The 22,986-nt window shown below is 48.5% G+C and overlaps 1 long non-coding RNA gene across 1 annotated transcript; it reads right to left on the reverse strand.

The window, feature by feature from the left end:
- Positions 1–3,382: 3,382 nt before the first annotated feature.
- LOC116472956 (uncharacterized) lies at positions 3,383–22,911 on the reverse strand. The gene is made up of 3 exons (XR_004249207.1): positions 22,598–22,911; positions 4,871–4,963; positions 3,383–4,416 (listed from the first exon to the last, which is right to left on the reverse strand). It is a non-coding gene; the product is annotated as an uncharacterized LOC116472956 (long non-coding RNA).
- Positions 22,912–22,986: the final 75 nt, after the last annotated feature.

A 22,986-nucleotide genomic window follows, 5' to 3' on the forward strand; every position in this document is an offset into this window, starting at 1 on the left:
TTGTCGCCCAGGCTGGAGTGCAGTGGCACCATCTTGGCTCACTGCAACCTCCGCCTCCTGGGTTTAAGTGATTCTTCTGCCTCAGCCTCCCGAGTAGCTGGGATTACAGGCATCCGCCACCACATCAGGTTAATTTTTTGGTAGAGATGGGGTTTCATCATGTTGGCCAGGCTGGTCTCAAACTCCTGACCTCAGGTGATCCACTCGCCTTGGCCTCCCAAAGTGCAGGGATTACAGGCATGAGCCACCAGCCTAATTTTTGTATTTTTAGTAGAGATGGGGTTTCACTATGTTGGCCAGGCTGGTCTCGAACTCCTGGCCTCTAGATCCACCTGCCTCAGCCTCCCAAAGTGCTGGGATTACAGGCGTGAGCCACCGCACCCGGCCACCCTAGGGTAACTTTTAATGACACTCCCTTTCGTTCCTAAACGTATCCTAACCTGGATGACTATATGGTCATCCTACTCTAAATCCCCCACGCCCGAGATGGGGCCTGGGAGCTGGCCCATGGTGCTGGGAAAGGGTCCCTACTCCTGACCTGTTTTCCTTTCCAGACCCTTGGGATTGCCTAAGCCCTGGGTCCCAGCCCCAGCCCTAGCCCACTCTCAGGCCAAGGAAACTCATGCCCTCAATTAGCATTAGAAAGCGGCAGGGAGGGGAAAGGCCTGGAAGAGGCGGCGGGTGCCCGGAACATGCTGGGAGTGGAAGTCTGTCAGGATTCCGGGCCTAACCTCAGATCCTGATGGCAATTTACGCAACCTCATATCCTTAACTTCCTCTTTCCTGCAGGGAAATTATTAACAGTACTATCTCTGGTTTGCAAAGATCAAATCACACAAGGACTGGCGGTGAAAGTGTTGTGCGGTCCGATGAGTGGCGTTAGGAGGGCAGTGACTTCTGCTTCAGACACCAAGGCAGAATTCCCAGGTCCTGTTTCTCCAGGTGATTGTGGGGCAGACAGAGATGGAGCATAAAGGGTCACAGAGGGTCCACAGATGGCTGGGGGTGAGGTGTCTACTCAGTGCCTCGGCCTACAAAAGTCTTCTCACTCACAGCCCCTGGCCCACTTCCACCAGGCCAGGAAGGACACCTCCAACGCCTGTCCAGGGCCCCCTGGCCCTGCTCAGAGATGCCTCCTCCAGGCAGGGGCAGCTGCTACCCTCAAGCTCCACGTGACCCCTGCCAGGCTTCAGAAGCTACTCAGGGTAGATGGTGAGCCTGCTGCTTCCAGGGCTGCTTCTCAGAAAAGCTCAGAGAAGACATCTTAGCAGCTGCTAAGTGGCACTCATTTTATTTGAGGCAGAATTCTTGCCCGGTGGTCCCCAAACTGCAGACCTAGAAACCCCAAGGGCTTAATGACAGATGAGAGTTCTGAGGGAGCGGGACCAAGTGGACAGGGCTCCAGGGGCATCGAAGGGCTTCCTCCTCTTCCCTCCCCTCCCCTCTCCTCTCCCCTCCCCTCCCCTCTCCTCTCCCCTTCCCTGTCCTCTCTCCCCCATCTCCCTCTCCTCTCTGCTGTCTGTCCTCTCCCCGTCTCTTCTCTTTCTCCATCTCTCTTTCACTCTTTCTTCAACCAGAGCAGCTCCATTTATTATTCTGTCCAAAATTTTTCTTGCACAAAAATGTCCACAGTTAAAATAATTTTTTCAAAAACACAGTTCTGCTCCTCCTCTCTCCTTTCCTTCCTCAACGATTCAGTCCTAAAACTATTACGTGCAGCAGAGCAAGGGAATGGGGCAACTGTGGATGAACACAGCAGGATTCCTAGCAGAGTGAGGAGGGAGACCACTGGGGAAGGCAGGCTGGCCCGGGGGTGTCAGAGTACAAATGGGTGAGGGGCTGTCATCCCTATGGGGTCAGCCTGATATGGGTGTCAGAGCCCAGGCAGACAAAGCAAAGCAGCCATGCAGGGGATGGCTCCAGTGTGGGAAGCCAGAGCCAGCCAGAAGTGGGGTGTCAGAGCCTACAGCTGAGTTAGGAGGGTGTCTCGATGGGGGAAAGGGGTAGCCCTGTGCAGAAAGTCAGAGTGCCCAGGTCACCCATCCATCAAGACTCGGGGCCCTGCCTCCCCTACGTCTGCTCCAATCCTTTCTAAAGCCAGGCTTAGCTGGACCAAGGAAGACCCCGGGCCTCTTCTCAGTTGAAGTCACTGAGCACCAGGACATGCCAGGCGAGATTAGATGTGCCAGGTGCTGGAGTTAGAGCCAGGCTGGAGTAAGACAGTCAGGTCTCAGCCGGCGTGGAGCCCACAGCCCAGCAGGGAGGATGGACACGGAGGCTGCCATCACAGAACATGAGCTCAGCAGCGGGACGGGAGCTCGTGGAGGGCAAGCAACGTGACCTTGCACAGGGACCAGGCAGTGTCCGCAGAGCAGGCAAGCCAATGAGTCAGGAAGATGAGTTTACCAGGTGGGGGAGGATGGGGGCGGCAATGCCTCTGGGCCTGTCACCCCCTGCCCATCCTCACCATCCCATCCACAAAAGTCCCAGCCACCAGGAGCCTCTCAAGAGGCCTTTCCATCCTGAGACCCCCATAGACTACAACTAGTCCCGGGCCCCTCCAGATGGACAGTGTTGGGGGCCATCTCACCCACCTGGCCTGGACCCCACCTCACTGGAGGCTGCCCTCAGCGGGAAGGTTCCTTTGCTCCCCTTTCTGAGGTCTGACATCCCCCATCATTGAGAAGTCCCTCCTTGTGTTTAACTCACATCTCTCTTGCTTTCTCTAATCTTCAGAGAAATGGCTAACTGAAGGCCCTTCACCAATTACAGGGAAATGCTGATAAAACCGGTCCCAGGAGGGCAGTGGGTTGGGGCTGCCCCAAAACTTTACCTTCAGGCTGAAGCTTCCTACTTTTTTGTTTTGTTTTGTTTTGTTTTTTTTGAGATGGAGTCTTGCTCCATAGCCCAGGCTGGAGTGCAGTGGTGCGATCTCGACTCACTGCAAGTTCTGCCTCCCAAGTTCACGCCATTCTCCTGCCTCAGCCTCCCCAGTAGCTGGGACTACAGGCGCCCGCCACCACGCCTGGCTAATTTTTTGTATTTTTAGTAGAGATGGGGTTTCACCATGTTAGCCAGGATGGTCTCGATCTCCTGACCTCGTGATCCACCCGCCTTGGCCTCCCAAAGTGCTGGGATTATTACAGGCGTGAGCCACCGCGCCCGGCCCCTACCTTCATTTTTTCATCTGCAAACGCTGACCTGTGGGGTCCCTCTGATCTTCCCACACCCAGGTGAGAGCCCACACACATGCACCCCATCCTCACCACAGCCCTACTCCCTGAAGGGCCCTTGTCCATAGAAAGCCTGCATAGGGCTCATTCCAGGGGGCCCCTCCATTTGGGGCTTACGATGGCCCGGCCTAGCAGAGAAAAATAACTGCTTGGACTCCATATGACGTTATTTTCTGGGGTGGAGGAGAAAGCGAGCCACCTCAGCTGCCTCATCACGCAAAAGGTAGAGATTAGACCCCAGGAAGGACTTCCTTTGGCTTAGGGCACCCTTCTCCCTGCAGTCACCAGCAGGGGGCGCCATAGGCCAGCCTGTGGGACCCGCTATCTGAGACCGGGGTTGTCACCCAGGAGTGAGTAAAGGTCTGGCCAGCACTGAGGGCTCTGGGGTGTAGAGAAGTTAGGAGATCCATCAAAGCAGCCAGACCACCTGGTGGGAGGCAGCACACACCCTGCCAGCCCGGACGTGGGTTGGGGAGCGGCATCACATTCCGCCGAGTCATTGCCTGCGAAGACTAGCGTCACCTCTGATGTCAGGGCTCCAAGGGGCTTCGTTCCAGCTCCAGGCTCCAGGAAAGGGCATCGCGGGGCCCAGAGGTTACACAACTTCCCCCAAGATCGCCATGGAAATGACTGGCAGAGCAGGGATTCAAACCCAGGTCCCTGTGGGTGCCTCCGCCCAGCCGCCTGCAGGGTCTGCAGGCGGCCATGTCCCACGTGTCACCTTTACAGACCCACGGCTGAGAGCCGGGCCGGCCTTGGCCTGGCTTCCTTCTTTCTCATCTCTAAAAATGCCTTTCATTCTAAGATCTCCTTGGCAGCTTTATAATAAAAAGGAGGCTTCTGAAACCACAAATGTTTTTAAATGAATTCAAGCCCCAAGTTTCTGCAGGGGGATGAGGGATGGAGGATGAAGATAAGTCTTTGAGTATGAAAGTTACATGCATGATGCGAGAGCCCTCCACTGACCTCCAAAACTCGCGCTGCCGGGGATACGAGGGCCCCTGGCGAGTCTCCCGAAGTGTCTCCTTTTGAAAGCTCACCGGTCCTTGTACTCTGAGTGCTTTCAGTTGGGTCCATTATGAGAAATCTCCTTTTGAGCATGGATGTATTCAAATCCAGATGTTGTCCCCGCAGAACAAAAAGCTCCCTCCAAATTCTCTTTATGAAGAAGTAGGTTCTCATCCTTTGAAGGAATAAACATCTCTTGATAAGTGGAATTTTTTTTCCCCCAGCCAAGAACCTGCTGCTCTGAATTTGCTAAAAACTGGTTTAATAGCCAGTCTCCATTCTATTTCACAGGCCAGGACGGCGGCGACAAGGTGGAATGTCAGCAGAAGATGTATTCAATAGATTGAGTGTGGCTTCACTAAGAAGGCTGGATTTTTAAAATATTTGTTATTTATTTAGATACTTTGTTTTTAAATTCAAGACTACATTCTAATGACAAAAGTGAAAAACAGATTGAAAGATGAAAAACAGATTGCCAGAAAAACCTGCTCAATCATATACTTCATTTTGATTCAAATAACAATTTTTCAGGAAGGAAGGATACAGTAAACCTATGCATTGATTGTAAATTAGTCCCAATTTCTATAATATTCATTTTCTTAAAGTATGCTGGGCGTGGTGACTCACACTTGTAATCCCAGCACTTTGGGAGGCCGAGGCAGGCGGATTGCTTGAGCCCAAGAGCTTGAGACCAGCCTGGGCAACATGGCGAAAACTGGTCTCTACAAAAAATACAAAACTTAGCCAGGTGTGTAGTGGCAGGCTCCTGTAGTTCCAGCTACTCAGGAGGCTGAGGTGGGAGAATGGCTTGAACCAGGAGGTAGGGGCTGCTGTGAGCCAAGATCCTGCACTACACTTTAGCCTGAGTGACAGAGTGAGACCCTGTCTCAAAAATAAAATAAAATAAACCTTAAAATAGGGGAAATATGGATTACATATTTGTTGACTATATGTGTATATATAGCCAATAGAAATTTTTATCAGTAGGGCCTAGTTTTTTTGTTGTTGATAAAACCATCTGAGAGCTGGAAACAGGAATCCTTTCCTCACTCTGCTTGCATACCATTGGTGATGGGGAGCTCACCACCTCTGAAGGCACTCTGATTCACTGTGGGACAGTTCTGACAGCCACAGAGCTGGTTCTCAGGCCCCCATTATCTCCATGGGTGCCAGTTCTGCCCTTGGAGCCAGGCAGGGTTATACCACTGTTCCTGCCTCTGCCCTTTTGAGTCTTCTCTTCTGTAAGATCAGTATCCCCAGTTCCTCACTACCCTTTACCCTCCAAAAACTGGACTCTGGTCTCTTCCTGTCTCCTCAAATGTACGACAACCAGAGTTGAGTGCAACCCTCCAGCTATCACCTCCCTCATCGTCAACCTGTACCTCTACAGACTCAGCCTGAGATCACCATCATTTGGGGCAACCATCTCAATGTGCAATGAAACTTCAGCCAAAATCTCTTTCATGCAAAAACTTTCCATTTTACATCCATCCATAGAGGGGTTAGTCCATCATCTCATCCGCTTTAGGGGATTTGGGGCTCTTGTTTGGTCATTTAAAATACCAGCCACTGCATCTGGTTTTGGGTCACCTGCAGATCGAATAAGCATGTCTTCTGCACCTTTAACCCAGCTGTTGATAGGAATGAGTGGTGATCTTGCCCCAGCTGGCCAGTGTCTCTGGGACCCTGGTTTCTGCATCCAATAATGAACAAGGGTGAGATGATGACCTGCATCAAGACAGCCCGTGGACTACATGTCAGACACTATCCTAAGCCCTTTACAAACACCAAGACATTGAATTCTTCACACCGATTCCATGAGGGAGGTATTGTTAGCATCTTCCCCATTCTGCAGATGAGGAAAACAGGTTTTGCAGGATTTGACCTCAATTCTGACTGCACCCAATCCGATGCTTTAGCCAGCATGGGTTATTCTCAGGGGAAGATCTCTGATGTGACCTAGAATAGAGCCGGTAGACCCACCAACAGAGCTGTCCTCACAAGCAGAAGTGCTACATGGCACTCCTTGGGCCCCTCATAGATACCCAAGTCCCATGCATGGTTCAGAAGCAGTGGAGGGCTGAAGATATGAGGCCACTCAGAAAGGGACATTAGATGCCTCAGCCATGATCGGGGTGAACAGACAACCAAGGGACAACAAGTCCTTCCCTTCACTCCCAGGCCTTGACTCTGCTTCAGAGCAAGTTGCACTTAGAACTTCAAGAGTGACTCAAAGGAGCGTGTTCACCAGCTCAGCGAAAGTGGGGGTTTGGCATCAAAACTTCAGGTAGGTTGTGGCATGTAAAGGAAGTGATGTTCCTAATTAAAAGGAAGCGTGGGGTCGGGCACAGTGGCTCATGCCTGTAATCCCAGCACTTTGGGAGGCCGAGGCAGGCAGATCACCTGAGGTCAGGAGTTCGAGACCAGCCTGGCCAACACGGTGAAACCCCGTCTCTACTAAAAATACAAAAATCAGCTGGGTATGGTGGCGGGTGCCTGTAATCCCAGCTACTTGGGAGGCTGTGGCAAGAGAATCACATAAACCCGGGAAGTGGAGATTGCAGTGAGCCGAGACTGTGCCACTACGCTCCAGCCTGGGTGACAAAGCAAGACTCTGTCTCAAAAAAAGAAAAAAAAAAAAAAAAAGCAGCAGCATGTGGTTGGGGGGTGTGATGTTCCCTGCACATCTGAGTTTGTAGTCTGGGAATGAACTCACCACATTCACACCAGATGCCAGATACTTAAGACACATTCCGTACTCCCCAGGGCCCTATTAAGTAGATACCATGATCAAAGGTGGGTTTTCAGTGATGCTGAGGACATTTAAACCTTCAGGTCCTCTCACTTGCAGGGGCCCTTCCCAGATCCTGCAGGGTGTTTCCCTTCTGGAATTTATAAGAGAGCCCTCCAAACTGCAGAAGCTTGAGGCCTTACAAAAGCTTCCCCTGTTATTACCCCCATTTTATAACTAAAGGGAAATGTGACACAGCTGAAGCAAGTTACTCAAGGTGGCAGGGCTGGGAGGTAGCGTGGTTAGGACTCTCAACCCCTTAGATCAGGGGCGTCCAATCTTTTGGCTTCCCTGGGCCACACTGGGAGAACTGGATTGTCGGGCCACACATAAAATACATTAACACTAATGATAGCTGATGAGCTAAACACGCGTGCACACACACACACACACACACACACACACATCTCATAATGTTTTAAGAAAATTTACAAATTTGTGTTGGGCTGCATTCAAAGCTGTCCTGGGCCAAGCTTGTTGGACAAGCTTGCCTTAGATGAAGCCCAAAGTTTTCAAAGAGTTTTCCCATGGAATACATGTCTTTTTTTTTTTTTTTTTTTTTTTTTTTTTTGAGATGGAGTCTTACTCTGTCGCCCAGGCTGGAGTGCAGTGGCACGATCTCGGCTCACTGCAAGCTCCACCTCCTGGGTTCACGCCATTCTCCTGCCTCAGCCTCCCAAGTAGCTGGGACTACAGGCACCCACCACCACGCCCGGCTAATTTTTCTGTATTTTCAGTAGAGATGGCGTTTCACCATGTTAGCCAGAATGGTCTTGATCTCCTGACCTCATGATCCACCCGCCTCGGCTTCCCAAAGTGCTGGGATTACAGGTGAGAGCCACCGTGCCCAGTGCCCAGCCTTTTTTGTTTTTTTTAAGAAGAGTCTCACTCTGTCACCCAGGCTGGGGTGCAGTGGTCAGATCTCCGCTCACTGCAACCTCTGCCTCCCAGGCACAAGCAATTCTCATGCCACAACCTCCCAAGTAGCTGGGACTACAGGCGCCCACCAGCGTGTCTGGCTAATTTTTGTATTTTTAGTAGAGACGAGGTTTCACCATGTTAGCCAGGATGGCCTCAATCTCCTGACCTCGTGATCCACCCGCCTCAGCCTCCCAAAGTGCTGGGATTACAGGCGTGAGCCCCCGTGCCCAGCCGGGTTCCTACTTTTTACCTTATGCCAAAATAAATTTCAATGGGTCAAAATTACACATAAAAATGAAACCATAAGTGCATTTAACAAAATAAGAGAATGTGTATCATAATCACAGAGAAGATCTTCTGTTTTGTTCATTTGTTTGTTTGTTTTGAGACGGACATTCGCATTTGCTGCCCAGGCTAAAGTGCAATGGTATGATCTCGGCTCACCACAACCTCCACCTCCCGGGTTCAAGTGATTCTCCTGCCTCAGCCTCCCGAGTAGCAGGGATTACAGGCATGCGCCACCACACCCAGCTAATTTTGTATTTTTAGTAGAGACGGGGTTTCTCTATGTTGCTCAGGCTGGTCTTGAACTCCTGACCTCAGGTGATTCACTCGCCTTGGCCTCCCAAAGTGTTGAGATTACAGGTGTGAGCCACCGTGCCCGGCAAGAAAAGACCTTCTTAAATATCACAGAAAAGCCCAAAACCATAAAAGAAAATGATGTTTGTATACAAAAAAATTGAACATTTTTTCCTGGTTAAAAAAAAAACCAAAGGGTGAGAATGGTGGTTTACACCTGTAATCCCAGCACTTTGGGAGGCCAAGGTGGGCAGATTGCTTGAGCCCAGGAGTTTGAGACCAGCCTGGACAACATGATGAAACCCCATCTCTACAAAAAATACAAAAATTAGCTGGGCCTAGTGGTGTGTGCCTATAGTCCCAGCTACTTGGGAGGCTGAGGTGGGAGGATCAGTTAAGCCCAGGAGATTGAGGCTGCAGTGAGCTGGAACCACACCACTGCACTCCAGCCTGGGCAACAGAGCAAGACGCTGTCTCCAAAAAAAAAAAGGAAAAAGAAAAAAGAAATTCTTATACAAAGTCAAATAACAATTGACTAACAGGGAAAAGAAACATCTGAAACATATCACAGACAGATAATTTCTTTTACACTTAAAGAGCTTCTACAAATCAATAAGGATAAAAGACCAATAATTTAATGGAAAAATAAGCAAATGAGGCCAAACACAGTGGCTCATGCCTGTAATCCCAGCACTTTGGGAGGCCGAGGGAGGCAGATCACGAGGTCAGGAGTTCGAGACCAGCCTGGCCAACATAGGGAAACTCCGTCTCTACTAAAAATACAAAAAATTAGCTGGGAGTGTTGATGGGCACCTGTAATCCCAGCTACTCGGGAGGCTGAGGCAGGAGAATCGCTTGAACCCAGGAGGCGGAGGTTGCAGTGAGCCAAGATCACGCCATTGCTCTCCAGACCAGGCGACAGAGCGAGACTCCGTCTCGGAAAAAAAAAAAAAAAAAAAGAAAGAAAAAGAAGCAAATGATGTAAACAACTGGATGCAAAAACAAGGCAAATTGGTCTTAAATATATAAGAGAACTCTCATCCACACTTATAAATGGAATGCATGTTGGAATACAATGAGACACCATTTTCCACCTACCAGCCTGGCAAAAATCAAAATGTGTGATGGCCACTGTGTTGGCAAGGCTGTTGGGAAGGTAACGGTACAATTTCTTTCTTCTTGGTCTCACTCTGTCACTCAGCCTGCAGTGCAGTGGTGTGATCATGGTTCACTACAGCCTCCGCCTCCCGGGCTCAATCGATCCTTCCACCTCAGCCTCTCAAGTAGCGGGGACTACAGATGTACATCACCACACCCAGCTTTTTTTTTTTTTTCTTTTTTCGTAGAGACAGCGTTTCACCATGTTGCCCAGGCTGGTCTTGAACTCACGGGCTCAAGCAATCTACACACCTCCGCCACCCGAAGTGCTAGGATTGCAGGCGTAAACCACTGCACCCAGACGATGGTACAATTTCTATGAAGAGGGTATTTAGCAATATTTTTCTAAAAGTAAATGGTTATATACCCTCTGTTATAGGCTGAATTGGATCCCCAAAAATTCGTATGTTCAGGTCCTAAGCCCCAGTACCTCATAATGTGACCTTATTTAGAAATAGGGTCATTGCAGATGTAATTCATTCAGATGAGGTCATACAATATGATGAGTCCTTATGAGAACAGGAAATTTGGACATAGGCATATACACAGGAAAAACACCATGTGAACATCAAGGTAAATATTGGGGTGATGTTTCTCCAAGCCAAAGAATGCCAACAAATGCCAGCAAACCACCAGAAGCTGTGGGAGAGGCATGGAACAGGTTCTTCCTTACAGCCCTCGGAAGGAACCAATGCTGCCAACATCTTGACCTTGGGTTCCCAGCCTCCAGAACTGAGACAATAGATTTGTTGCTTAAGCCACCCAGTTTGTACTTTGTGATGGCAGCCCTACCAAATCAACAAACTCTAACTCAGCAAGAGGAATTTACCCTGCTACGTATTTGCACAGTTGCAAAGTGATACACAGACGGAGGCATACGTTGCAGTATTGTTTGTGATAGTAAAGACTGGAAAAAACCTAAATGTTTATCAGCCAAAAACTGCCTAAATAAACTATAGTACATCCTTCCAGTGGAATATTTTTCAGCTGTTAACAGTAACGAGAGGCTGGGTGTGGTGGCTCACGCCTGTAATCCTAGCAGTTTGGGAGGCCAAGGCAGGAGGATCACTTGAGCCCAAAAGTTGGAGACCAGCCTGGGCAACATGGTGAAACCCTGTCTCAACAAAAAATACAAAAATTAGCCAGGGCCGGGAGCGGTGGCTCATGCCTGTAATCTTAACACTTTGGAAGGCTGAGGCCGGTGGGTCACTTGAGATCAGGAGTTCAAGACCAGCCTGGCCAATATGGTGAAATCCTGTCTTTACTAAAAATACAAAAATTAGCAGGGTGTGGTGGTGGGCACCTGTAATCCCAGCTACTCAGGAGGCTGAGACAGGAGAATCACTTGAACTAGGGAGGCAGAGGTTGCAGTGAGCCGAGATCGCGCCATGGCACTCCGGCCTGGGCAACCGAGCAAGACTCTATCTTAAAAAAAAAAAAAATTATTAGCTGGGCATGGTGGTGCATGCCTGTAGGCCCAGCTACTCGGGAGGCTGAGGTGGGAGAATGGCTTGAGCCTGGGAGGTTAGGCTGCAGTGAGCCAGGATCACACCACTGCACTCCAGCCTGGGTGACAGAAGACCCTATCTCAAAAAAAAAAAAAAAGAGTGGAATAAAACAAAAAGTTTAATCAGTCAAAACCTGCCTAAATAAATTATGGTACATTCTTCCAATGGAATGTTTGTCAGCTGTTAACAGTAACGAAGCAGCTTAACATGTACTGATTGGAATTATCTCAAAGGTTTATTTTTAAGTGAGAAAAGCAAGGTGCAGCTGGTTATAGAAAGAGCTTCGTTTATATAAAAATAAAGAGCAACACCTCAGAAATAAGAACAAAAAAGGAAAAGAGAGAAAAAAATCTGGAGCAAGATATCCTTAGAAATAAGAAAACGAAAGAAACAAAGCCGAATATATATGTGCAAACATTTGCTCCTGGACGCATAGATTCCATCTGAGAAGAGACATAAGAAACTGCTATGTTCGTTTTTTGCTTGTTCCTAGATAGCAGAGCCACTTTAAGGACCAGGACCAGTGAAAAGGGATCCTGTTTCTACCATAAACATCCCTGCACCTTTTGAACTCTACATTGTTAATGGATCACCTGTTCAAAAAAAAAATTTTTTTTTTTGAGATGGAGTTTCACTCTTGTTGCCCAGGCTGGAGTGCAGTGGCACGATCTTAGCTCACTGCAACCTCCGCCTCCCAGGTTCAAGCGATTCTCCTGCCTCAGCCTCCGAAGTAGCTGGGATTAGAGGCATGTGCCACCACACCTGGCTAATTTTGTATTTTTAGTAGAGACAGGGTTTCTTCATGTTGGTCAGGCTGGTCCTGAACTCCCAACCTCAGGTGATCTGCACACCTCAGCCTCCCAAAGTGCTGGGATTACAGGCATGAGCCACCGCACCCGACCAAAAAAAAAAAAATCTAGAACTTCAAAAATGAACATTTTAAGAGAAAATGTAGTCATTTTAGCTTTTCATCTTTTGGAAATAACAGCTATTCATAGCTGAAATGGGTTGTTTGAGGAGGTGATATCTTCTCTCTTCATTTAGAAACCAAGCACAAAGTTTGTTTTTAAAATAACTAAATAAATCACAAGAATGAAGTATAAGATGCAAACGTTCTAAACCACCATGTTTCATTTTTGTTTATATTTATTTTTGTTTTTGTTGATTTGTTTGTTTTTTGAGACGAAGTCTTGCTCTGTTACCCAGGTTAGAGTGCAATGGCACGATCTCAGCTCACTGCAACCTCCGCCTCCCAGGTTCAAGTGATTCTCCTCAGCCTCCCGAGTAGCTGGGATTACAGGCATGAGCCACCATGCCCAGCTAGTTTTTGTATTTTTAGTAGAGAGGGGGTTTCACCATGTTGGCCAGGCTGGTCTCAAACTGCTGACCTCAAGTGATCCACCTGCCTCAGGCTCCCAAAGTGCTGGGATTACAGGCGTGAGCCACCACATCCAGCCTGAAAGTATATTTATTTTTGTAATTCATAGCATGTAGTTAAATTTCAATCTACAATAATAATTTCAGTAAACATTCAGTTCCCAAATCGAGCCTCACAACTTATTTTTTAATTAGTCTGTAAACCTTGCTTTTCCTCGTAAAATTAAATTCTTTTTTCCCTAAAACTCCCCTGACAGATATAAATTCTATTAAACAGCAGGCATCACTTTATTAAGTAGAAAATCGTCAAAAGTAGCCTTTAAAAATAATGCATCTTTTTACATATACACTTTCTAATACAATCCTTGGGATCAGACTGATCTAAAATAAAATAAATTTTCTCAACATATCTTCTATATCTTGTAAAAATGATGAAATGAATTTATTTTTAAAAAGGGGTTGTAAGGTCATTGATTGCTGCGAAAATGATCTGAATGTCCAAACATTGAGAAAGGCAACCTAGGCCTGCCGTGTACAGTTGTGCAAGCTGTGAACTGCACAACTCCAGAGGCGCCATACAGATCAGAATCCAAAATTGTTCACTGCAACACCTGCGCAGCCAAACACATCAGCCCTGTGGCTGCTGAAAAGGTTGGGGAGCCATAGAAGGCTTTGTGGGCAGGAGAGGGTAGGTGTCAGAGCTGGGGTCGCAGGGATTGTGAGGCCAGAATCCCATGCATACAGCCTTCCAGCTCTCTAGGTTGGCCTCCCTTTTGCAGGCTCTGGCAATAGAAATACCCTGTTTTCTCTGAGCCTCATAACCTTGGTTTTCCTAAGGTTGGGGGGGAAGGACCTATCTCTCAAGGCCCATAATTACTTCTTTGGCCTGTACAAGGCAATGTCCTCTTTAATCACTTGGCCACTAAGAAGCAAGGCCAGGAAAGGTCCCCACCCTGCCCCTAATCTTCACTCCTGCTCTCATGGAAGCAGAGGTGGCTGGCATAAGGGGTGGGATGGAGGGGCTGAACCCTAAATGGCATTCAGCACATGTGGCTCCTAGGACCAGCTTCACCACTACCCTGCTGTAATCTTTGGCAAATCCTTAAGCCTCTCTGGATTTCTACCTCCCTGTTTACAAAATAAAGACAACTATTAACATTCCTTCTCTGCCTCTCGGAAAGATAGGCAAGACAAGAGAGAAAACATGTAGTGATGATTTCACTGGGAATGCACAGAAATTCAAGCATTCTAATTACCATTAAACATTAAGAATCAGGCCAGGCATGGTGGCTCATGCCTGTAATCCCAGCACTTCGGGAGGCCGAGGTGGGTGGCTCACTTGAGTCCGGGAGTTCGAGACCAGCCTGGACAACATGGTGAAACTCCATCTCTACAAAAAAATATAAAATTTAGCTGGGCATGGTGGCACACGCTTGTAATCCCAGCTACACGGGAGGCTGAGGCAAGAGAATCGCTTGAACCTGGGAGGCGGAGGTTGCAGTGAGCCAAGATCACGTCACTGCACTGCGGCCTGGGTAACAGAGTGAGACCCTGTCTCAAAAAAAGAAAAGAAAAACAATTAAGAATTAGTGGACTGTGGGTCAGGAGGCCCTGCTAAGCAGCTGTAAAACCTTGAACAAGTCTCATGACCTCTCTAGGTCTTATATTTGTCATGTGTGAGGTAGCTGAGCTTGAGCTGATTCAGCATTCTGCTGACCTTTTCACTATGAGTGTTTTATTATTGCCAAACAGATCTCATATTTTCTAAGATTTTATCTCCTAAGCTGTATTTAGGTAATTATTATATACTTAGTAATTAAGTAATCATTATTACCATTAAAAGGGATATCTTTGGCTGTGACAGAACTTGTGGGCTTAGATAACCAACAAGCCTAGAACCACGGGTAGCTTTAAGTAAGGCTTGATCCAGCAGCTGTTACCAAGAACCTATTTTCTTTCAATCTCTTGGCTCTATCTCCTATGATGTGTCACAAGGTGGCTGCCAGAAGCTCCTGGCAATACTTGCTTTTCTCCTTTGTAATTAGCAGGAAATAGTTGGTTTCCCAGTTAGCTCAAAGAAAAGACTCAGAATTGAGACTCATTCACTCCGTTTGGCCTGATTTGGGAACTATACCTTTTTCTGACCAATTACTGTAGCCTGAAGGATGAAATATTCTGATTGGGCTGGGTGCAGTGGCTTATTCCTGTAATCCCAGCACTTTGAGAGGCCGAAACGGGTGGATTGCCTGAGCTCAGGAGTTCAAGACCAGCCTGGGCAACATGGGGAAACCCCATCTCTACTAAAAATACAAAAAATGGCCGGTTGTGGTGGCATGCACCTGTGATCCCAGCTACTCAGGAGGCTGAGGTGGGAGGATCACTTGAGCCTGGGAGGCAGAGGCTGCAGTGAGCTGAGATCATGCTACTGCACTCCAGCCTGGGTGGCAGAGTGAGATCCCATCTCACTAAAAAAAAAAAAAAAAAAAAAAAAAACTAAGAAATATTCTGATTTGCGGGACAGGCACAGTGGCTCACGCCTATAATCCCAGCACTTTGGGAGGCTCAGGCAGGCAGGATCACGAGATCAGGAATTCGAGACCAATCTGGCCAGGAGACCAGCCTGGCCAATATGGTGAAACCCCATGTCTACTAAAAATACAAAAATTAGCCAGGCATGGTGGCAGGTGCCTGTAATCCCAGCTACTCGGGAGGCTGAGGCAGGAAAATTGCTTGAACCCGGGAGGCGGAGGTTGCAGTAAGCCGAGATAGAGTCATTGCACTCCAGCCTGGGCAACAGAGTGAGACTCCAACTCAAAAAAAGAAAAAAAGAAAAAGAAAGAAATATTCTGATTTGCTTAAGGCAGTTAGGCCCCACCACTGGAATAGGGTCCTTTCTGACCAGATTACATGGCTGAGAAATTTCCAATACCGTTAGGAACGGAGAATCCAGCAAAGGGGGCGGGAGAGACAACCAGCACCAGCAAGTCTCCTACGGCATGTTTATTAGCCAGTGGTATCTCTAACTGCCATCAGAACAGATGACCACCATGTGAACTGCGCATTAGTGATCCCCATATCTTGTGAGGTGCCCACTAGGACCACCCCATCTGTGGGTGGCCACACTGACCACATGAGCTGACGTCAGCCCAGCCACTGCAAGCTCCTGACTCTGGTTAGATCTGCCCTGGTCGCAAGTTCATCTACGTTCAGCTTCTAGTTCCCCATTCCCATCTGAACCTTCACAGATGGCTCAGCTGGAGAACCCAGGTGAGCCTTGGGCTCCCTTCCAGCAGACTTCCCCGTGACCGCTTTTTTCAGATGCAAGGGGAGATCTACAAGCTGGACATGGCAAAGAGGGTAAAACAGAACATGTACACAGCAAAACATAACTGGAACTACTTCAGCTCATGCGTGCATTGCCTCAGCAAGCATTTACCAACATCCGTCCCAGGTCCTGTGCTGGGAATGCAGAGGACAGTGAGACTCGGGGCCGTCCTCAAGGAGCCACAGTCAGGTGGGGAGACAGTGGTGGCACAGACCATCCCAGTCATTACGGAAACACAGCGAGGGAGGCACTTCCCCCTCCTAGGCCAGAAGGCATGAATGTCCACATAGCAGCCTCAGCGGCAGGGCCACCTCAGCCCCATCCCCTACTCTCTAGGCTTCAGGAAAGGCTAAGGGGTTCTCCAGCAGCTTCGAGTTTATCACCAGAGTGGTGTCCCCAGTGCATATTAGGGAGTGTTCAACCCCAAAACTGGGGACCCAACCCCTCTTCACATGCTCAGGGCTTTGCAGAATCTTCTCTGCCCCTTTACTGCAATACCTCTGGGGGTAGAAGTAGGGGGCAGAGACAGACTCAATCTTTTATCCACTTTCAGGCCATGCCTCTTCCTGGACCTTTAAAGCCGGTGAGATTCACCTGTTAAGGGCATGCGCAGTGAGATCAAAGCAGAAATTTCCACTCCAAACTATTCTTTCCAACTAATACTTGGGATTCAGCCCTTCCTTTGAATTTAGCATTGCCCTAATCAGGTCCCCAAGTGAGTCACCAATACTTCAGAGCTGTGTGGGTCTGACCCACATCTCTGTGGCAAATGGGGCCAGAGATCCCGGGATAGAGAAAGCCCGGCTAGTCCCATTCTTGGCTCTGTCCAAATTAACTCGGTACGTGGCCAGGGGCAAGTCCCTTTCCTCCTTCTCTCCCGGTCTCCTCATCTATGAAACAAAAGATTCAAGGCCAGGTGTAGTGGCTCATGTTTATAATCCCAGCACTTTGGGAGGTGGAGGCCAGCGGATCACTTGAGGTCAGGAGTTTGAGACCAGCCTGGCCAACATAGTGAAACCCCGTCTCTACTAAAAAAATACAAAAAGTAGCCAGGTGTGGTGGCACACACCTGTAGTCCCAGCTACATGGGGAGCTGAGGCATGAGAATTGCTTGAACCCGGGAGGCGGAGCTTGCAGTGAGCTGAGATCGTGCCACTCCATTCCAGCTTGGGCAACAGAGTCAGATTCCATCTCAAAAAAAAAAAAAAGAAAGAAAAAGAAACAAAGGATTTAGGCTAATCAATCTCCACGAGACCTCCTAGCTCTAGCAGTCTGATTTGAGGGTTCAGAAACAGAGAGGAGGGGTAGCAGCATGGGGATTGGTTGAGAGAGAAGAGAGACAGGAGCTGGCCAGGGCTCCATAGCCAAAAAGGCTCAAGTTTGGACTCCAGATGCTATCTCCAAATAGGATTGTACCCAGTCACAGGACGCAGACCAATAGAACTGAACAGAGATGGTCGGCCTATCACCAAAACACCAAAACACACCAGCTGTAAGGCCCATAAAATTATATATATATATGGTAAATATATATATATATATATCTTCTGAATTTTGGAATTAACTTTAGGTTTGCAGAAGAGTTGTGAAGATAGTACAGAGAGTTCCCGAATACCTGACCTCCAGTATCAGTTTCCCCTAACGTTATCTTACACCACCCTGGTACATTTCTCTTCATATATACTTTTATACATATTATATATACATACATATATACTAAACTTCTGAATTTGGGGTTTTTGGGGGTTTTTTAGTTTGTTTGTTTGTTTTTTGCTTGAGATGGAATCTCGCTCTGTTGCCCAGGCTGGAGTGCAGTGGTGCGATCTCAGCTCACTGCAATCCCTGCCTCCCCAGTTCAAGTGATTCTCCTGCCTCAGCCTCCCAAGTAGTTGGGATTACAGGTGTCCACCACCATGCCCGGCTAATTTGTGTATTTTTAGTAGAGAAGGAGTTTCACCATGTTGGTCAGGTTGGTCTCCTGACCTCAGGTGATGTGACTGCCTCAGCCTAACTTCTGAATTTTGGAATTAACTTTAGGTTTACAGAAGAGTTGCGAAGATAGTACAGAGAGTTCCCGAATACCCGACCTCCAGTTTCAGTTTCCCCCAATGTTATCTTACACCACCCTGGTACATTTCTCAAAACTCAAAAATCCCACATTGGTCCATCATTAGTAACATAACTGCAGACCTTATTTGGATTTCACCAGCCTCTCTGTTGCCTGCTGTCTCTGCTCCACGACATGACCTAGAGTGGCATCCTGCATCTAGGCAGCATGTCCGGTGTCCTCTGGTCCGTGGCTGTTGCTGTCTTTCTGTGCTTTTGATTTTGACTTTTTTCTTTTTTCACAATGCTTTAATTATTTCTGTGCTTCTTACAACCTTGACAGTTTAGAGGAGTCCTAGTCAGGTATTTTGCAGAATGTCCTTTAATTTGGGTTTGTCTGATCTTTTTCTCCAGGGTTATGGAGTTTTAGAAAGAATATCACAGAGGTGAAGTATCCTTCTGGTCATACGGCATGGTGTGGAGGGGGCAGGGTTAGCTACATGATAGCCACTAGACTTATCACTGGTGATGTTAACCTTGAGCCCTTGGTTAAAGTGGTGTCTGCAGGTTTCTCCATTGTATAGTTACTATTCTTCTCTTTCCCTACTCTATTATTTAGAAGCAAGTCCTGAGTCCAGTGTACAGGAAAGGGAAGGGAAAGGAATAATTAAGCTCCACCTCCTAGAGGAGAAAGAATCTGCATTCATTATTGGAAATTCTTCTGTAAGGAAGACTTGCCTCTTCTCCCCCAGAAGGTTATTGATTCAACAATTTATTTACATCAGGGCTGGGTATGGTGGCTCATGCCTGTAATCCCAGCACTTTGGGGGACCAAGGTGGAGGACTGTTTCAGGCCAGGAGTCAAGACCAGCTTGGGCAACACAATGAGATCCCCATCTCTACAAAAAAATTTTAAAAATTTGCCAGGCATAGTGGTGCACAACTGTAGTCCTAGCTACTCAGAAGGCTGAAGCAGGAGGATCGTTAAAGCCTAGGAGTTCAAGGTTACAGTGAGCTATGATCACGGCAGTGCACTCAAGCCTGGGCGACAGAGCAAGACCCTGGGTCTGAAAACAAAAAAATTATTTATATCAGTATAAATATTTATTTTATACTTTGGGTTATAATTCAATATTATCCTATTATTTATTCCCTGGCTCAGTTGCTCCAGCTTTGGCCATAGGGAGCTCTTCTGGCTCCTGGATCCCTTTGACACACTCCCATCCTTTTGTGTTTTGAGCGCTTCCTAACTCCCTGGCACCACAACACACTCCCGGCTCATCTTTTCCCTGTCCCAGCCCTAAAAACAGCCATCTCTCCAAGGAAATAATGTATTTTTAATACAAGTTCTCCAATTATCTTGTCAATAGTCCAAATATATTGCACCACATTTGAGTGCATGATTTTAAAAGAGTTAATTTGTTCAGTTACCGTTTAAAACATACATTGATTTTTGTAGCCCTGCTGTGACATGTCTTTTTGAAATACACCAGGAGTCTGGCCGGGAGCGGTGGCTCATGCCTGTAATCCCAGCACTTTGGGAGGCTGAGGCAGGTGGATCAGGAGGTCAAGAGATCGAGACCATCCCGGCTAACACGGTGAAACCCCGTTTCTATTAAAAATACAAAACAGTTATCCAGGCGTGTTGGCAGGTGCCTGTAGTCCCAGCTACTTGGGAGGCTGAAGCAGGAGAATGGCGTGAACCCGGGAGGCGGAGCTTGCAGTGAGCCGAGATCGCGCCACTGCACTCCAACCTGGGCGACAGAGCCAGACTCCGTCTCAAAAATAAAAAATAAAAAGAAATATACCAGGAGTCTCAAACATGGGAGGCATCTGGTCCTTTCTTCACTTCTAGGAGGCCTTGTTGAATTTAAACATCACCTCAGCAGCCAGTCCATTAAGGCTTGAGGGCAGCCTGCCCAGCCTTTCTACAGAGGTAGCCCAGTTCCCGGGTCCTCCCCAGGCTGAGCTGCCCAGTGAAGCAACTGAAAGCCAGGGTCATTCCTGGGACCTTTCCCTCTCCAACCTCATCTCCCAACCCCACATGACCCTCAGGCAGTGACCAGTCCACAAGCTTTGCAGACCCCACCTAGGCTGGCTGGGCACAGGCAGATAGATGGTGGGAGGCCAGGCAGGCTCCAGGAAGGAAATTAGCCAGCCCAGCTGCCAAGACAGGCATACGAGAGGCAGAGGGGTTTGTGTGGGCTCGGCATCAGAGAACTCCTGGGGATTAAGGCCAAAGTTTGCAAAATCTAGCTGTAAATGGAGCAGGGGTTCCCCGAAGAAGCCCGGGGTTCTGTAGAAGACAGTCAGCTTCTTGGGAAGTAGCATGAGCCGGAACACAGCAAGACTGTGGCTCTCTCTGGGAGGGCAGGGAGCAGCATGACTCATCGCCTAGTCCTGCTGGCTCCTACTGGCACAGGGCTGGGCAGCAGAGGGTCTGGGAGCAGGAGCAGAGTCTGGTCTTGTTGCAGCTCCAGAGGAGGTCTCAGGCTGGCAAAGACAATCTAACATGTTGGGACATAAGCAGGGTGTTGTGGGGACACTTAGGAGGGTACGACCAGCATCACAAGAGTCTTGGCTGGCCTCACAGAGGAGGTGACATCATCCCAAAGATAAATGGAACTGGCCAGGAAGCAGCTGGGTGGGAGAGAGGGAAGGGCACTCCAAGCCGAGGAAGAAGCAGAGCAGAGGCCCGAAAGTGTCTGCAAGGCGCTGGCTGGTACCTGCCCCCCAGTGAGCACTCTATAAATGGGAGGCATCATCTCTGTGATTGATTAGTATTGTCATTATCATTATTAACCTGGACACATCACTTAATGTTTTTACTATCTTAAAGGTAGTTGCTATAGCGAATAAATGCTTAACATAACTGAGCTCTTCTCATCTGTAAAAGGGGCTGTTGTGAGGTTAGGGGTGCGGCCGGCACCGCACTCAGCTGGAGTGACAGCAAGCATGTGAGGTGCCCAGCATGGGATGTGAGCTGGCACGCAGCAGGGGGCCTTGTGTTTCCTCTCTCCTTGGGTTGCCAAGCCCCTAGAGCTGCTGTGCCTGGGGGGCACAGAGAAGGGGACACTTTGGGGTCTTCAAAGATGACCAGGCAACAAAGCAGGAACACCACTAGGTAGGAGCAAGCAAGCCCAGAGGAACAGCCTCAGGGTCCAGCTAGAGACGCACACGCCTGCCTCCCTGGGGTCTTTGGTGGCCTCCCGAACAAGCACGTGTGGATGGGGAGACGGACTGCCTTGGAGAGAGCTACATGAGTTCCAGCTCCACCAGCCCCCAGAACCTGAGCAAGTGACTTCACCTTTCTGAATCTCTGAACATCCATTTCCTCCACTGTACAATTTCATTAAGATACATACAAGAAGATCCAAAGCACAGTCTTTGTAATAGAAAAAAAATCCTAGAAACGATGTCCAACAACAGGTGAATGAATAAGTAACCAGTGGTATATTCATAAAACGGGACACTATTCAGTAGTAAAATAAATTACAGGTATGCAGGCAATCAAAATGGATTTTTAAAAATATAATGCTGTATGAAAAAGGAAGTCACATAATTATGGAATGATTCCATTTACACAAAGTAAAAAATAGCAAAACTACACAATATCCCACTTAGGGATGCATACAGAGGTGGTAAAACTACAAGAAAAAGCAAGAGAATGACCAGCACAATTAAAGTTCAGGAAACTAGTTCTTCAGGATGTGGGCAGGAGGCTGTGATGGGGGCACCCAGAGGGCCTCAAGGTACTGGCACTGGTCTATTTTTTAAGTTAGGTGATGAATACATGGCTTTTTTATTATTACTATTATTCTTTAAGCTGCACATGTACAGTTGTGTCTATGGTGGCTTTTACAATAAACAAGTATTTATTATAACACTAGCACTTATAGGATACATGCCTATGATGAGGTAGAGATAATGCAACAAAGGACTGGCACATACTAAGCACTAGTAGCATGCGGCTCTGTCCTCCAGCGTGTGGGCTCTGTGTTTTCTCTCTCTCTCTCTCTCTCTCACACACACACACACACACACACACACACACACACATAGGAAGCCAGGCTCCCCTCTGCCCTCAGTCACCCGTGGTTCACAAAATGGCAAATAATAGGAGCACTAGAATAGGAGCTCTCCATCCTGGTTCGAGTCTTTCCAGCTGGGGCAGTTTAGCCTTTGCAGAATTTCTCAGGGGTAACATCAGCATAATTACCTCTGTAAGCCCGTGAGTAGATACTGTAAAGTGCTGTGCTCATGCGAGGGATCAGGTCTGACCTGGGAAACTAAAAGCATCTTCATGCAGCAAGGGTGCTCCTCCAGTGGGGGCGGTCAGTGAGTTCTGCGGTGTAGGTGACAGTATTCTTGTGTGGACACTCATGTGGTGATTGGGGTAAATGGCCTTCTTTTGCCTGGTTTTCTGCCTCGGTCATTGTGCATCTGCTAACTGAACCTGCCTTTCGGTCCTAGTAAGGTACAGATTTCAGGAACAGTGTACCTGGCCCTGGGGGTGGCCCACCTGTGTGTGACGGCTTCAAGCACAGTGTGTCTCGAGGGGGCCTGACTCCATCTGAAAAGTGCCTGTCTGGATGTACCTGTCTATAACCATGGACCTGCCTCCAAGGTGCGTGGACCAACCTCCGTGTACCTGATTCACTCGATGCGCACCTGGCCGTACGTAGCTTCATCGGGCAGGGCGTACCTGTCAAGTTCTTAGGTCCGAGTGTTCGCGGCTTTACCTGTGCTGGTACCGCCGTCCGCACCTCGGTCAGTGCGTCCCCGGCAGGTGCGTGTACCTGGTTCAGTCCGTGCTTATCTTGCGCATACGGGCCGTTCAGTGTCCCGCTCGGAGCACGTCGCCGCCGCAGCCTTGAGGCGGTGTCCCCAGGCCTCTGACCCCTCCGTGGGCCCCGTCCGGCGCGCAGCGGCCGCGGGGGCGGGGCCGCGACGCGAGGGGCGGAGCAGGAAGGGGCGCGGAAGCTCCGCCCCCGGGGCGGTCTCCCGGGGCGGCCCCGCCCCTTGCCCGCTTCCGCGTCA

The sequence above is a fragment of the Hylobates moloch genome, unplaced genomic scaffold (assembly GCF_009828535.3).
Source record: "Hylobates moloch isolate HMO894 unplaced genomic scaffold, HMol_V3 SCAFFOLD_8, whole genome shotgun sequence".
NCBI lineage: Eukaryota > Metazoa > Chordata > Mammalia > Primates > Hylobatidae > Hylobates > Hylobates moloch.